The sequence below is a fragment of the Aotus nancymaae genome, unplaced genomic scaffold (genome assembly GCF_030222135.1).
Source record: "Aotus nancymaae isolate 86718 unplaced genomic scaffold, 86718_ANA_hifiasm-v0.15.2.pri h1tg000006l, whole genome shotgun sequence".
Classification (NCBI taxonomy): Eukaryota; Metazoa; Chordata; class Mammalia; order Primates; family Aotidae; genus Aotus; species Aotus nancymaae.
In genome coordinates, this window is record NW_026988417.1 from 9,077,896 (window position 1) to 9,095,101 (window position 17,206).

Below are 17,206 nucleotides of genomic sequence, written 5' to 3' on the forward strand. Positions count from 1 at the left end.
TTTGTTGTGGCAAAAGTTATTTACTTTACAAAATAGTTTTGTGTGAAAGATTTTTTTCCATGTAGTACAGCAACAGATCAAAAAGTAACTCCTCTTTTGATCAGACTAAATTAAAGTATTCATTTTAACCACATCATTTATACACTTTTTTGTTGTTTTTTGAGAAAGGGTTTCTGTCACCCAGGCTGGCGTGCAGTGGTGCAGTCTCAGCTCACAGCAACCTCCGCCTCCCAGGTTCAAGCAATTCTCATGCCTCAGTCTCCTGAGTAGCTGGGATTGCAGATGCCCCCCACCACATCTGGCTAATTTTTGTATTTTTAGTAGAGACGAGGTTTCACCATGTTGGCCAGGCTGGTCCCTAACTGACCTCAAGTGATCCGCCTGCCTCAGCCTCCCAAAATTCTGGGATTACAGGCATGAGCCACTGTGCCCAGCCATTTCTATACATATTTTGTTTTATTTATTTATTTTTGAGACAGAGTTTCACTCTTGTTGCCCAGGCTGGAGTGCAATGGTGTGATCTTGGCTCACTGCAACCTCCACCTCCCAGGTTCAAGCGATTCTGCCTCAGCCTTCCAAGGAGCTGGGATTATAGGCATGGGCCATCACACCCAGCTAATTTTGCATTTTTAGTAGAGATGGGGTTTCTCCATGTTGGTGAGGCTGGTCTCGAACTCCCAACCTCAGGTGATCCACCCACCTCGGCCTCCCAAAGTGTTGGGATTACAGGCATGAGCCACCACGCCCAGCTTTCTACACATTTTTGATTAAAGATGTTTTGTGCATTTGTTTTTTGTGATGTTAGAATGTGTATGTGAGCTGTGGTATCTGGTCCAGGAATGGTCATGACGAGTCTTTTGTATGTGCTAATCCTGTAGCTAGAAGTTTGGTGCTGTAAAGGAGGCTTCTCTGTAACAGGTTCATCCACACTGGCTCCGTCTGCCTTCAGCCAAAGAGATGAATTTGTCAGTGGCTGGATTCAGGAGCGTGGCCTATGACTGGAAGCCAGAGGTGCAGGGAAACAGCTCAGCGGAGGCTGAGTTCGTTGTGCCGCTGTGTGGCTGCTCCAGTGTGCTGACTGGACTGAATGCTTTCAGAAACTGAAGTCCTGGTTGATTGTGCTGGAGGACAGCCTTTTTGCCACCTCATTGATGGTTCAGTAGGTTTTGCCCACAAGACCCTTAAAAGCTGGTGCTCTGGTACAGATCACCCCTTAGCCAATTTCATTAATATCTCATCAGTTCCCCACAAAAGCAAGTCTAGGACATGGAACAAGTGGTTTAAAGGGTTAGGAGGGAGAGGAGGGGTGAGGCCCTGTCTGAGCCTCTGAGTGCCCAGAAGCCCATGGAGCAGCTTCTCTCTGGGACTTGCCAGCCGAGCTAAGCAGCATGTTGAGTTCAGTGCTTATTAGGGATGTGCCATGTGTAAGTGCAGTGATGGAATTGAGTGGCACTGTCGGAATGAGTAGGACACAGGCTTCAGAATCAGGCCAGAGTCAGGTCCTGGCTTTGTCCCTTACTGGCTAACCTCTGAACCTCACTTTTCTTAGCTGGACAATGGGGATGGTAAAGGTTGTGAGTGAATGAACTAATTCATGTAAAGGACACAGCACGGTTCCTTAAACCCAGTAGATACTCTCTGTGGGTGCTGTTACCAGTTACAATTTTTGGACCATGAGAAGCTTTAGATGTTCTGGAAAGCAAAGGAAAACTGAGAAAGTGAAACAACCAAGACCACACACCTAATTAGGGACAAAAGCAGAACAGAGCTGTGACTCCCAAGTCCAGTCCAGAAGTCTTCCTATGCCAGCGCTCCAGGGAGCAGAGAGAGATGCGCTCTGCAGTTCTCACCCGGGAACAGTGGGCAGACGCAGGGCCACCCCATGAGAGTCACATGATGCTCCACAGGACCATGGTATGTCACCGTTTGTGATTGTATTTGTTTTCACTCTGCTGATAAAAGTATACCTGAGACAGGGTAATTTATAAAGAAAAAGAAGGCTGGGCATGGGGGCTCACGCCTGTGATCCCAGCACTTTGGAAGGCCGAGGTGGGCGGGTCACCTGATGCCAAGAGTTTGAGACCAGCCTGACCAATATGGAGAGACCCCGTCTCTACTAAAAATACAAAATTAGTTAGGCATGGTGGGTGCCTGTAATCCCAGCTACTTGAGAGGCTGAGGCAGAACTGTTTGAACCCAGGAGGTGGAGGTTGTAGTGAGCTGAGATCGTGCCATTGCACTCCAGCCTGGGCAACAAGAGTGAAACTTCATCTCAAAAAAAAAAAAAGAAAGAAAAGAAAAAGAAGTTTAATGGACTCATAGTTACAGTTCCATGTGGCTGGGGGGGGGCCTCACAATCATGGTAGAAGGTGAAAGCCCTGTCTTCCACAGAGGAAGATAACAGACGAGAGAATTTGTGCAGGAAAAATAGCTTTTTATAAAACTATCAGATCTTGTGAGACGTCTTCACTATCACAGGAACAGTACAGGACCATCCCCATGATTCAATGACCTCCCACTGGGCCCCTCCCACAACACAAGGGAATTGTGGGAGCTACAATTCAAGATGAGATTTGGGTAGGGACACAGCTGAACCATATCAGTGATCTTTATTGTTCAGTCAAAACTGTCAGTTACCATGATACATTTAAGGCAAAGTCAAGCAAATGTGACACAGTTAAAAGGTGTCCTTAGTGCTGCAGCAGTCTTCATTTCTGTCATTCTTGCCATTCACCACCCCAGGTTCTCAAGTTAGAAATTCTGGGGCTGGCTATGCTGCTCAGGAATTCCAGCAGAGCATTTATCTCATGGAGGCTGGAGGTGATCTTAGCTCTCTCAATTCTACAAGGACAAAGAAGCAAAGCTAATTAATGCTGGTGACTCTTGATGGTCCGCGTCATGGAAGGGTCTGCAGTCAGTGGCAGGAAGGACTAGCTGTATGTGCAGTTGCCCCAGGGGTCTGTCTGGAAAGCATGGTCCAGGGGTCATTCCCAATGTCCTTGCAGAAACCACCTTTTCAATTTTGGCAGCTGCCTGCCTGACTTGGATTCAAAACACACATGATATTGAAGTTCCCAGGGACTTTAGAAAGTGATCTAATGATATTCCTGTAAGGCTTTTCAGCTTCACTTTGTCGAAGTTGGGGATAAGGTTGAATTCTACCATGTTCTGCCTGTTCTCAGGCGGGTCTGAGGAGCCTGACACTTGGGCATCTCCAACCCTGCCAGGCATGCATTTTGACATACTGTGGTTGTCTTTCCTTGATGTCCTATTTTCTGGGGATTCCTGGTGTTTGTCAACTGTGTGTACCAGCCATTTCCTGTGATGCTGCTTAACAAGCAGGATTTGGGAGAAGATGGACTCTGTTAACCTCCAAAAACTTAAAATGTAGGACTGTTGCAGGCCCTTAATTTGGGACAGAGTAGGTGTTTAGCACGCCAGTGAGGAAACAGGCTCAGAACAATGAGTGGGAAGGCAGGAAGTGAACCAAGGTCGCCCTTCCTTCTGCACCTGGATGAGGCAGCTAGACCGAGACTGATGCAGAAGAAATCAAAAGAACACAAATGAGCTGGGAGCAGTGATTCACACCTGTAATCCCAGCACTTTAGGAGACCGAGGCAGTTGGATCACTTGAGGTCAGGAGTTTGAGACCAGCCTGGTCAACATGGTGAAACACCATCTCTACTAAAAATACAAAAATTAGGATCAGGCATGTAATCCCAGCACTTTGGGAGGCCGAAGCGGGTGGATCACCTGAGGTTGTGAGTTCGAGACCAGCCTAACATGCAGAAACCCCCCCGCTGCTTTACGAAAAAAAAATACAAAATTAGCCAGGAGTGGTGGCACATGCCTGTAATCCCAGCTACTCAGGAGGCTGAGGCAGGAGGATCACTTGAACCCAGGAGGCGGAGGTTGAGGTGTGCTGAAATCATGCCATTGCACTCCAGCCTGGGCAACAAGAGCGAAACTCCAACTCGGAAAAAAAAAAAGAAACGAAAAGAAAAAAAATTAGCCAGGCATTGTGGTGTGCACCTGTAATCCCAGCTATTCGGTAGACTGAGGCAAGAGAATCACTTGAGCTCGGGAGGTGGGGGTTGCAGTAAGCGAGGTCATGCCACTGCACTTCAGCCTAGGCAACAGAGTGAGACTGTCTCAAGAAAAAGAGAAAAAAATGCAAATGGGTTGATGGCAGAGGGGGATTTATATGGAGAAAGCTTAAAAATTGCAAAATCACTCAAGTGTTCCCTTGGTGAAGTAAGATGACCTCTCTTCTCTGAGGAACTAAGGCTATTTCAGAATCTCATTTCTAGTTCTCTGTTTAAACCCACGTCAGGGTGGTTAGGGGAACAATGAAAGATTAAAAGTCAAGATTAATCATCAGCATTTTTACAGGTCTGTAGATTTTTGTGAATATCTATGAAAAGCTCTCACATTATCCTTCTAAGCATCTAAATTTCTTTCAAAGTTGAAACTTGAGCTGACCACGTCCTCTTAAATAATAAACTTTGGTAATTTCACGACTCTCTAATTGCCTCTCTTGTCCAAAATGGATTTCTAGGAATTAAACATTGTTTTTTTAAGAGCCGCCTTTGGTACAGATTGCTGTCTTTTAGATAGCACTTTTGCAGTCAAATAAAGTTTTAAGAGATCAAGTGGTTTTATCCAATTCATCTCCATTAGTGAAAGCTATTGAGGTACATTGTGGTTCTTTATTCCACCACTGAAAACTGATGCTCCTAGCTGGTATTATTCTTTTTTTGTCTCAATGATGAACTGGGACTCCAGCATAAAGCAGGTAACTGCATGTTGTTGACTTTTGCCTGAATATAGAACCATGACACCACAGCACTCAAGATTGTAACGCCTTCCTTTGTGGAAGGAAATTGGAGATCAATTATTATCCTCATCCAAGATAAGAGAAAGGCATGTCCTATATATTTTCCCATTCTTTGTGGTTGATCTCAGAATATATTCAGCCTTTATCCCTTCTCCAAATTAAGCTTTCAAGAAATGGCTAAAATAGGCCTTTTAAATTTCTTTTCTACTCAGGGAGCATATTATGTTTCTCATTTACTGAGTACAGAAAGCGTTACTTTATAGTGATTCCTGAATTACGTGTGGGCAGGAGGTTGTTTGTGGAGTTAATCCTTGTTCTCATTCCAGTAAGCTGGATTTCAGCAAAAGAGTTGGAATCTGGAGAAAGCTCATCCTTTTCAATTTCATAAGAGGAACTACTGACCGTAAGAATGTGGTGGGATTTCACATTGAAAGTGATTCTGGTAGGCTGGGCTCAGTGTCTCACACCTGTTAATATAATCTCAACACTTTGGAAGTCCGAAGCGGGTGGACCGCTTGAGCCCAGGAGTTCAAGGCCAGCCTGGGCAATGTAGCGAGACCCTGTCTCTATAAAAAAATACAAAAATCTACCTGGTGTGGTGGCACACGCCTGTAGTCCTCCCAGCTACGTGGGAGGATCACTTGAGCCTGGGAGGCAGAGGCTGCAGTGACCCAAGATCGTGCCACTGCACTCCAGCCTAGATGGCAGAGTGAGACTCTGTCTCAAAAAATAAAAATAAAAAAAGAGATTCTGTTGGGAAGTTGTCTTACATGTCTTGAGTTTTGCTTTCCCTACAAATGTTTAGACCTCAGTCCTCTAGTATCCTTGCTGTCTGCAATTCTGCACCAAGCCCTCGCGTCACTGAACCCATTCTAAGTCACAGGGACTAAGAAAATCATTCCAGATTTCCTATCCGGGCTGAGACCTGGGCCAGGTACTCAGGCACTGGGGTCTTCAGGAAGGAAGAGCCAACACTGAGGCCAACACAAGGAATGTTATGAGGTGTTCTGGTTAGAACGTAGGCCTGAGAGGGACTGGTTAATTCTGCCTGAGTGGGGATGGAGGGACCCAGGTTATTTAAGGCCCCTGGATTGATTCTTGGAAGGTAAATGGTTATCTATTACCTGCTTGATGTTTTAAGACATTGTTTCCATATTCCTGCCACTCTATTTTCACCCAGACTGTATGAGATAACATATTCTCAACAGGGTCCACGAGCCCGAATGAGACTTGATGTTGAATCTAAGCTTTGTATCTAACTCACTAAAGGTCCCTGCATGGGCAGGTTATTTAGCATCTCAATATAATTCAGGGGCTTTTCTCTTACACTAACTTTCTATGGTAGATAAAGAGTGAAATCGACATACTGTACACAAAGTAGCACACAGTAGGTGTCTGAAAATATCTCTTCTTAAAGTACAGAAGTGCAGACCCAGCAGTGTCTACCATTGACCGTCCGAGGCACTGGCCCGACAGAGAGGCTCTGACACCTTGCTTTTTCCTGCATGAAGCTCTCCAAGTGGGTGGACTGCAGCAAAGAAGAACCAGTGTGGCCAAACCACATAGTATTTAAATGAAGAAATCCACTTCAATTTTTGAAATGACACTCCACAGTTAATGTGTAACCATTTTTCTGAACAAAGACACAATCCTACAACTGCCAAACCTATATGAGTTAATTTTTCTTTTTGAATCAGAGTTTCACTGTTGCTGCCCAAGCTGGAGGGCAATGGTGCAATCTTGGCTGACCGCAACCTCTGCCTCCTGGGTTCAAGCAATTCTCCTGCCTCAGCATCTCAAGTAGCTGGTATTACAGGCATGCGCCACCATGCCCAGCTAATTTTGTATTTTCAGTAGAGACAGGGTTTCTCCATGTTGGTCAGGCTGGTCTTGAACTCCCAACCTCAGGCGATTGGCCCACCTCAGCCTCCCAAAGTGCTGGGACTACAGGCGTGAGCTACCGCGCCCAGACATGAGTTAATATTTTAATTCAAGTTTTCTATTGAAGTATGGCATACATATTGAAACATGTAATATGCAAATGTACTGCTCCATGAGTTTCAGAGTGCACACACCTAAATCAAGAAAGACTATACGGCCCAGCTTACTTCTCTCTGCATGGACTGGCTTTGCCTGGTTTTGAACTTGATGTACATGAAACCATACAGCATGTACCTGTTTGTGTCCTGCTTCTTTCACCCAACATTCCATGAGATTCATCTCTTGATGAAATGTTCGGCTGTACAGCCTGGTGTGGCAGCCCATGCCTGTAATCTCAGTGCTATGGGAGACAGAGGCGGGAGAATCACTTGAGCCCAGGAGTTCAAGAGCAACCTGGGCAACATAGCAAGACCCCATCTCTACAAAAAACAAAAAGTAAAAACATTAGCCAGGTGTGGTGGCGCATGACTGGAAGCACCTGTAGTCCCAGCTGCTCCAGAGGCTGAGGCGGGAGGACTGTTTCAGCCCAGGAGTTGGAGGCTGCAGTGAGCTACAATCATGCCACTGCATGCCAGCCTGAAGGACAAAGCGAGACCGTCTCAAAAAATAAAAATGAAGGCCGGGCTCGGTGGCTCACGCCTGTAATCCCACCACTTTGGGAGGCTGAGGTGGAAGGGTCACTTGATCAGGAATTCAAGGCAGGCCTGGTCAATGTGGTGAAACCCCATCTCTACTAAAATTACAAAAAGTAGCTGGGTGTGGTGGCATGCACCTATAATCCCAGCTACTTAGGAGGCTGAAGCCTGAGAATTGCTTGAATCTGGGAGGTAGAGGTTGCAGTGAGCAGAGATGGTGCCACTGCACTCCAGCCTGGGTGACAGAGTGAGACTATGTCAAAAGAAGAAAAGAAAAGAAAAGAAGGAAGGAGGGAGGGAGGGAAGGAAGGAGAAAGAAAAGAAAGAAAGAAGGTAGGAAGGAAGGAAAAGAAACGGAAAGGAAAAGAAAAGAAAAGAAAAAGAAAGAAGTGTTGAGCTGTTTCAGGGTGGCGCGGTTTCTAATGAAATCGACGACGTCTTCTCTGCATCTCCTGGTGCGTATACTTTCTCATTGCCGCGAGTACATGCCCACAAGTGGCATGACTAAGTTATAGGGTACATTTCAGCTTTAACAGATGTGGCCAGTTTTGAGAGGGCTTTTTAGCAGTTTACACTGCCACCCTTGGCATTTGAGGGTATATGCATTTATTTTGCCCCAAAATGCACCGAAATTTAGTATTACTCAAATTTCCATCTCTGTGTTTACCTTTTCAAAATAGCTCTGTTATTCAATGCTGCCAAGCAAAGTCACTGGTTATCACTAGCTTATAAAACTGTGGAAAATGGTGACTCCGTTTTCCCAGCAGATTTCAGTCTTGGATGATGTTAAAAATAAAACGAAATAGCAATTTCTTCCAGCTTAAAGAATGACATCTGCCTTCCACTGTCATTTTCACATTTAAGAAACTCGAGATCTCGCTCAGCTCACTTATCATTAGATTTAACAGCTTCTTTAATTTGGGGTGGGACCCTGCTTCTAACTGCCTGTCCTAGTGAAAACACAGACGACTTCTGAGAAAAAGAAAAATGGTATGTACTGCCGAAAAGAGAAGTTTCTTTGTTTTCTTTTGAGTGCAAATGCTGCTTTTGTTTCTTGTTGTTGTTATGCGATCTAGAGAAGCTTTTGTTTATTCCCTTTGATACAAGTGATTAAACTGCCCCTTCAGTAGTTTAAATTGTAATTGCTGAGTAAATACATGTTTGTCAGAGTTTAAAGGTTAGACATCGCTCAGGAGGTCAGGCCTTTGTTTGGCCACAGAGCAGGTATTGTGAGCTGCTGAAATACTACCTTTGCTCCTCTCCTCCCTTCCTGGTGACCCCAGGCTGACTTCTGTCCACTGTAGATCAAAGGTAGGTAAAGATTCGGTTCCACTGAGCAGTTGCTAACAGCATGGCTTTGGGGGTCTGGTCCATCGAGTTGAATCAGGTTACTATAGTAGTCATGTCATAGGATAGCCCCGCTCCGACTGATTTTATACTGAACAGGGAGGTATTATACAGTTGAACTTGAAATGGCAGTCTCTCTTGCAGGTTTCAGAAAAAAAGTTAAGGTCATAGAATTTCTGTTTTAGTGTCCCTGCGTAAAATCTCTTAAGCCTTTTGGCATTTGTGGCCATGAGATTCTAATTTAGATGCCAGGAGAGCTGGCATAAACTTTTATGGCAAGTGGCTATTTTTTGCTTAATTTATCCAGATTTCATGAAGTTCCACAAAAGCGCCTGGCACTCTACTGTGTGAATGAGCTTGAGAGCTGTGGGGTTATAGGGAGAGGCAGTAACTGCAAAACAATTGTAATGACGGCAGTTACCGTATCTTTTTTTTTTTTGAGACAGAGTCTCACTGTCACCCAGGCTGGAGTGCAGCTGCATGATCTCAGCTCACTGCAACCTCTCCCAGGTTCAAGCAATTTTTGTGACTCAGCCTCCTGAGTAGTGGAACTACAGGGGCACACCACCATGCCCGGCTAATTTTTGTATTTTTTGTAGGGACTGGGTTTCACCATATTGGCCAGGCTTGTCTTGAACTGCTGACCTCAGGCGATCTGCTCGCTCTGCCTCCCAAATTGCTGGGATTACAGGGGTGAGTCATCGCCCGGCTTAGCTACTGTATCTGGAGGGCTCCTTGAGCCAGGTGCTGTGTCGGTTCCTGAATGTCAGGTCTGCTTCCTGCCCCATCACAGCACCCAGGCTGGGGTTCCAGATGTGCTTGTCCTTCCCCTCACAGCTGGGCACTCTGCTCACTGTTGCCAATCTTGAAAGGCTGACATTTTCTCTCCTTTGCCTTTTTTAACTTGAGGGTCAGCAAGTATCCTCAGGAGTTGTGATGCTGGTGTTAGGGTGATGCCCAAAGGGAGATTACAGCGTCCAACTGACTCGTCCCTGTGTGGGGATTCATCCTCCAGGGACAACCTTACAACACTTCGACTTTTCCAAGGTTGTCAGGGGGATTTCCTCATACACTCTGTTCAAACATAAGCTTGCACATTGGCGTTAGTGATTCTCTTTTTTATTTTTTAAGTTCTGGGGTGCACATTTGTTACATAAACGTGTGCCATGTGGTTTGCTGCACAGATCATCCCGTCACCTAAGTATGAAGCCCAGCATGCATTAACTCTTCTCCCTAATGTTTTCCCCGCCCACTGCCCCTGGATAGGACCCAGCGTGTGTTGTTCCCCTCCGTGTCCGTGTGTTCTCACTGTCCAGATCCCACTTATACATGAGAACATGTGGTGTCTGGTTTTCTGTTTCTGCATTAGTTTGCTGAGCATAATGGCTTCTAGCTTCAACCATGTCCCTGTAAAGGACATTATCTCATTCCTTCAATGGCTGCATAGTATTCCATGGTGTGTATGTACCACATTTTCTTTACCCAGTCTATCATTGATGGGTATTTGGGTTGATTCCATGCCTTTGCTATTTTGAATAGTGCTGCAATGAACATGTGTGCATGTATCTTTATATTAGAATGATTTATATTCCTTGGGGTATATACCCAAAAATGGGATTGCTGGGTCAAATGGTGTGATTTTCCTTTTTACATTAAAAACTTTTATTTCATTCCTTTCTCATTTGTGAGAAATCACACCTGGATGTGATTTTCACTACTTCTTGATGAGCAGGTGTAGAGTCTCTCACGGGGATGACACGCGGATTCTTAGTGACATAAAACTGACATATGCCTTCAGTTGGTATATACCTGATTGGACTTCTGTCCTGTTGTTGGGCATGTTCTAAGCCATGTGATCAGAAAGCCCTTATCATGGTTTTATGGATGATAACATCAGGCACAGCTGTCATTAAAAAATACAGGGTTTTTTTGAAAGAGAAAAAATGAGTCTGCTTTATTTGATCATCTGCAAACCAGTAACAGACCAAGTTCTGGGCACTGAACAATCAGCCAGTGACAAGACTGACAAGGCTGCAGGGTTCACCTGGGAAGGGCAGTCAGCCAGGACCCACCTCCATTCTCCGCTAGCTTTGCCAGCCTGGTAGTGGCTCTCAACCTGAACGGCAGCAATTTAATAAAAGAAATTGTCCTCCCACAGAACTCGAACCCAAATGTTGGCCCCAGATCAGCCACACAGCCAGAAATTTCAGGAGTACTTGGAGGACACTTACACAGTCAATGGTCCTGCCCACCAGGGCTCTCAATCGAGGCCAGTTCCCTCCTAGCCCTCACCTCTTCTTTCTGGCTTTAGGAACTGTCTTTTCCCCACTCCTGATGTTTTGGTTGAGACCAGCATCTCTCTTCTCTGTTCTTCTTCTCAACATCCTATTTCAGAAAACAACACAACGCCTGTCCTTAGAGGCTCACTCGCGGCCTTTTTCTGCCAGTGCAGGAGACAGCTGTTACATGCACACTGACTTCCCTTCTGTGAGAATTCCCTCCATCTCACTGCTTCAATAGAATGCATCCGGAGAAAACCCCAAGCAAAGTGACGCAGGTGCTGAGAGTCAGAAGTAGGGCTGGCAGGCACTGAAGTGGTGAGTTCCACAGGGATGACGGCAGGCACACCATCTGTGACAAATGCACAGTGTCCTCAAAGCTGCGTCATGAGCTGCCCTGGGCTTCACACTCACTCGGGCTTGATGGAAATCCTATTTTTCTTTCAATCTTACGAAACAGTTCACAGAAATTCTAATAGGTTTTTTTCCAAAAAAAACAGTACATGTATTTTATGATAACGATTATTACTGTCATCATTATTATTATAGATAGAGACAGGGTCTTGTTATATTGCCCAGGTGGTGTTCAACTCCTGGGCTCCATGCAATCCTCCCACCTCAGCCTCCTGAAGTGTTGGTATTACAGGCATGAGCCACTGTGCATGGCCCATTATTACTGTTGTCATTACTGTTATTATTTTGCTTAGGCTGTGTATTAGAGTTCTCTAGAGGGACAGAACTAATAGAATACACACACACACACACACACACACACACACACATAAACGGGAGTTTATTAAGTATTAACTCACATGATCACAAGGTCCCACAATAGGCTATCTACAAGGTGAGGAGCAAGGAGAGCCAGTCCAAGTCCCAAAACTGAAGAACTTAAGAGTCCGATGTTCGAGGGCAGGAGGCATTTGGCACAGGAGAAAGATGTAGTCTGGGAGGCTAGGCCAGTCTCGCCTTTTCACGTTTTTCTGCCTGCTTTATATTCTAGCTGCACTGGCAGCTGATTAGACGGTGCACCCAGATTAAGGCTGGGTCTGCCTTTCCCAGCCAACTGACTCAAATGTTAATCTCCTTTGGCAACACCCTCACAGACACACCCAGGACGATACTTTGCATCCTTCAATCCAATCAAGTTGACAGTATTAACCGTGACCGGCTGGTTAAAGTTGGTTTCAGTTGTGGGTAGAACCTCTCACAGTACAGCTAGTTTGAGTAATGAATGGGTGAGGAATAACTAGGCTCACCTGAAGATGGTTCAAGTGGTGTTTACCACGCAGTACATCCCGAGTGATAGACACTAACATCAACCGAACACTTTCCAGGAAATATGCTTCTCCACTTGGACTCTACGGGGCAAGCCCATTGAAACTCTCTTCATCACAGGGTATCAGAAGTGAAAAACAAAACACAGGTATGAAACAAAACATAGGTATAAACCAAAACGTATGTTGAACATGATCAAACTTAAAAGGCAAACAAACTAGAAAAAAGGTAGACTTGCCACATATCTGACGTTCAAAGATAGTCTTGATCAAAATATGCAAAAATGAAAATTCCAAAAGGAAAAACATATACACATAGTCGATTAACATAAAAAAATCTGTTGCAAAGAAAAGCAAATTAAAATGGCAGGTCCCCCTGGCCAACAACTATCAATTGGGAAAAAATCAGAATGATAAAGCCCACCGTTTGTGCAAACATTGAAGATGGTATCTCCTGCCCTCTGCTGGTGGGAATTTAAACTACAGTAGCATGGTAAGTCCTTTCTGGAGCTTGTTTGAAAATATCAATCCAAAGTCTTTAAAATGTTCATATCTTTTGACTTAGTGATTCCACTGCTATAGCTTTTATCAGTGGAATAATTACAGCTATGTAGAAAGAGGCACACATTTCATTGCGTTTTTATACAATAAATGGAAGAACTTTTTAAAACTAGCTTTCTTCTTGGAATGAACAGTATCCCAAATTATAGATATTAACATTTACTGAGCACTTTCCATATGCCAGGTGCTTTTCTAAGAGCTTTCCCTGTATTCTCATTCCTGGAGGTGCTCACAGAATACCTGGGGCCCAAGGGTCAGTGACACAGCACGATGAGAGAACAGGGTAGTATTGCTCTGGCCTCATGTTGCAAGTAACGAAAAATTCAAAATTAGTTTGGAAAAAAAGGGAAAATTTAACAATCTGTAAAGTCTCAGCAATGGATAATAACAGCTAAGATTTATCGAGAGTTTTCTATGGGCTGCTCTAAGGAATTTGTATGTATTAATACTTTTAATCTTTACCCAATCCTGTGAGGTGGGTATTATTCTTAACCCCATTTTGCAACTAAGGAACCAAGGCAAAGAGTGGATAAGACCCTTGCTGAAGGTTGAATGAGCTAGTAACGACAGAACTGGCAATGCCAGCCAGACAGGCAGTTAGCTCCAGAGCGCAGTGCCTTAATAGGGTTAACTAAGGGTTGGCTAGATCTGGGAGGTGGCACAGTGCTACCAAGACTTCTTAGCTTGCCTCTCAGCGCTTCCTTCCCACGTGGGCTCCCCTGTTTCCAGAATAGCAGCCCCAAGCCCAAACCGACGTCACAGCTCACTGTGTCAAAGCAACCGTGAACATCTTCCTAGCCTAAGACCTGGAGAATGAGAGGTCTGTTTTGGGTCTTGTGCCCTCCCCTAGGACAGGGTCAGTCTCTGGGAACCAAGCAGAGCCACTATAGAAAGTAATAGAGGTTTCTCAGAGGAAGGGTGGTAGGCAGACACATGTATGTTGGTATTGAAGAACAGTTAGCTGTGCTCAAGGACCAAAGTAAGCACGGGAAATGGAGTTCCTGCTGCGTGTTCGGTGTTTGCAAGGCACTGAGGGATACTAAGACATGGCTGTTTTCCCCAATCCACTGGGGGAAACACAGGCAAAAGGAAAATAGCTATAAAGCTTGGTGATTCTTTTTTTTTTTTTTTTTGAGACGGAGTCTTGCTCTGTTGCCCAGGCTGGAGTGCAATGGCATGATCTCCGCTCATCACAACCTCTGTCTCCTGGGTTCAAGCAATTCTCCTGCCTCAGCGTCCAGAGTAGCTGGGATTACAGGTGCATGCCACCATGCCTGGCTAATTTTTTGTTTTTAGTAGAGATGGGGTTTCACCATGTTGGGTAGGCTCATCTTGAACTCCTGACCTTGTGATCCACCCACCTCAGTCTCCCAAAGTGCTGGGATTACAGGTGTGAGCCATCGCGCCCAGCCAAGCTTGGTAATTCTTGGAAGAGAGACATGAACCCAGGGACAAGGGAATACTGATCAAAGGGTGAAAAGTGCCAGATCTTGAAGGCCTGGCAAGCCAAATTAAGGAGTAGTGACTCGTAACTACCCTGTTTGAAGGCAAACTATATACGCCAGGCACTAAGCTAAACACTCTGTATATACCTCTCTTCACTCCAACACCCGATGTTTCACAGATGAGTAAACTGATACTTTGAATAATAAAATAACTTGCCCAAGGACTCACAGTGATGGTGGCAGAATTCAACCGTCTAGAAACACCTTGGATTTATGAACGTTGCTAAGGGGAGGCCAGCAAAGGTCACAATGAAATTCATTTGTTCCCCACAAGTAATCCACATTGAAAATTTCTTAATTGGTAGCAAGTCTGGCATCACATATCTATCTATAATTAGGGTGCCACAGTACACACATTGAAGGGTTTCTTTTCTTTTTTTGGGGGATGGAGTTTCACTCTTGTTGCCCAGGTTGGAGTACAATGGGGAGGTCTTGGCTCACTGCAACCTCCACCTCCTGGCTTCTAGTGATTCTCCTGCTTCAGGCTCCCTGGCAGCTGGGATTACAAGCACCTACCACCATGTCCGGTTAATTTTTTTTGTTTTTATTTTTAGTAGAGATGCGGTTTCACCATGTTGGCTAGGCTGGTCTCGAACTCCTGATCTCCCACCTGCCTCAGCCTCTCAAAGTGCTGAGGTTACAGGCAAGAGCCTCCGAACCCCGCCAAAGGGCTTCTTTAATGGACCTCAGAAATGAAGATACGGTCATTAAGTACTGGAATTTTTCCAACCTGCTTTTAAGTACCATCAATATGGTGTGCAAGTAGTGCCATTTAAAATATCAGAGAAAAAAAACGCTGGAAGGATTTCAGATCCAATTTAAAAGGCCCTGAAACCACAGAAGGAGAAACTTGATCTGACTTGAACATACCATGTCTGGGAACCTGGGATAGCTGTGATGTCTTGGGAGTATTCAGTTACCAGGGAGACCCTGAACTGACCCTTTTTCGAGGAGACAATTAACAGAAGATTGCATTTGATGGAACAAATTCACTTCCTGTTAACAAGGCTTCTAACCCTGTTCAAGAGAGAGAAGATGGGAGGGCAGACTCCAGTTGGTTTTGAAGAAATGAATCCAGCTCTTTAGGAGTCTTCAAAGAACAAGAAGAAAGAAAAAAAAAAAAGGAAAAAGGAGGTATTGTTTAGAAAGGCCATATGATCTACCCAGCTGTTAAATCCTGTGCCCTGAAGGGTGAAGAAATGCTGAAGAAATGATAAATCAGTAGAGATGTGGCACTCTTTTCTTTCTTTTTCTTTTCTTTTTTTTTTTTTTTGAGATGGACACTTGCTTTGTTGCCCAGGCTGGAGTGCAGTGGCCCGATCTCGGCTCACTGCAACCTCCACCTCCCAGGTTCAAGAGATTCTCCTGCCTCAGCCTCCCAAATAGCTGGGACTACAGGCGTCCACCACCATGCCCGGATAATTTTTGCATTTTTAGTAGAGACGGGATTTCGCCATGTTGGCTAGGCTGGTCTTGAACGCTTGACCTCGTGATCCGACCGCCTCGGTCTCCCAAAGTGCTGGGATTATAGGCGTCAGCCACCACGCCCGGCCGGCACTCTTTTCTTCTTCTTATTTTTTATTACATTCCTCTTACAAACACCCTAACACACAGAAGACATTAAACAGTGCCTACTAATTCAAATTTTACTTCCTATGTAGCTCTCTGGCTCTCCGCCCCTGCACTCAACCCACCTGAAGTCACTCTCCCTGCTCTCCCACACTCCCGCAGAATAAACTGTCCTTTATTCGGTACTTCCTTAGCCCCTTGTACAGTGTTTCTATTGTGGCACTGTACTGAAGCTGCTTCCTCTACCAGATTCTTACGTCTGTCCTCCCCATTTTATCACATGCAGTTGCTCAGAAAATGCTGGCTGCATTGATGCTTTCATACATTTATAAATACTGAGTTACCTTGTAGTAAACCTCTGTGGTCGTCTTTGGACCAGGAGCTCCTCACGTGCAAGGCCAATGTCTTACTCATCTTTACCTCCACCGCTAGTATGGTGCCTGACAGCGCCTAGAAAATAGTAGATGCTCAGTAAACGTTTGCGTAGCTAAGCCACCATTTCTCAGCACAAGACTCAGTGGGAAAGGGTTGGGAGAGTAATACGCGGGATTACTGACGGATAAAAAGTTGTGAACTCGTGAGTAGTATGGAAAACGGCAGTTTGCTAGGAAAGTAGTTCCCTCGTTTCAGACTGAGACGATTTTTCACAAGTGGGAAGGAGAAGGAGGCGCACAGGAACCACCACATACAGGTGTTTCTCACCGAAACGCACAACAAACCTAGAGCCAAGTGTAATAAGGAAACGGGGCCCAAGAAGTTAATTTAATGCCCAGGGGCCCCCAAGTGGTCACTGCCAGGCTCTAACATCCTGTCCAGCAGGCCCTCCTCCTCCTTTCAAGTCGTGCTGGGCGACTCCTGAAAAGCAAAAGTAGGAAAAAAACTGGGGGCTGAGAGGGGCGGCCTGGACAGAGGGTACCTCTCCGGCTCTGTCACCCGGGAGCCTGCGAAAGCTTCGGAAACGCAGCGTCTCACGGTCGCTCATCCCGGCCCGGCACGCACCTAGGGGCTACGGTAATCCTGGTCCTCCTGGGCTTCCGTAGAACGGAATAAACTTGGAACCTTTCGATTCGGAAAGCTCAGTGTTTTAGAATTCAAATCACACTTGGTTTGAGAGCGGAATCCACGACGCCGACTCCACCCTAACTGCTCGCTAACTAAAACCGCAAAGACAACACAGTCTCCAACCCCAACGCCAGGAAGCCCAACTCCGGGGCCGACTCCGGAAGTCCTTGTCGGACGTCACTTCCGTCGCATT

General features: G+C 45.4%; 1 long non-coding RNA gene across 3 annotated transcripts; it reads right to left on the reverse strand.

The window, feature by feature from the left end:
• Positions 1 to 6,822: 6,822 nt before the first annotated feature.
• On the reverse strand, positions 6,823 to 17,157 carry LOC105727231 (uncharacterized). Of its 3 annotated transcripts, XR_010338529.1 has the most exons (3): positions 16,951 to 17,157; positions 12,299 to 16,401; positions 6,823 to 11,391 (listed from the first exon to the last, which is right to left on the reverse strand). It is a non-coding gene; the product is annotated as an uncharacterized LOC105727231 (long non-coding RNA). The 3 variants fall into 3 exon arrangements; XR_002478312.2 differs by lacking the exon at positions 6,823 to 11,391 and having other exon boundaries at positions 11,816 to 16,401; XR_002478313.2 differs by lacking the exon at positions 6,823 to 11,391 and having other exon boundaries at positions 11,816 to 16,401; positions 16,868 to 17,157.
• Between the last annotated feature and the right edge of the window lie 49 nt (positions 17,158 to 17,206).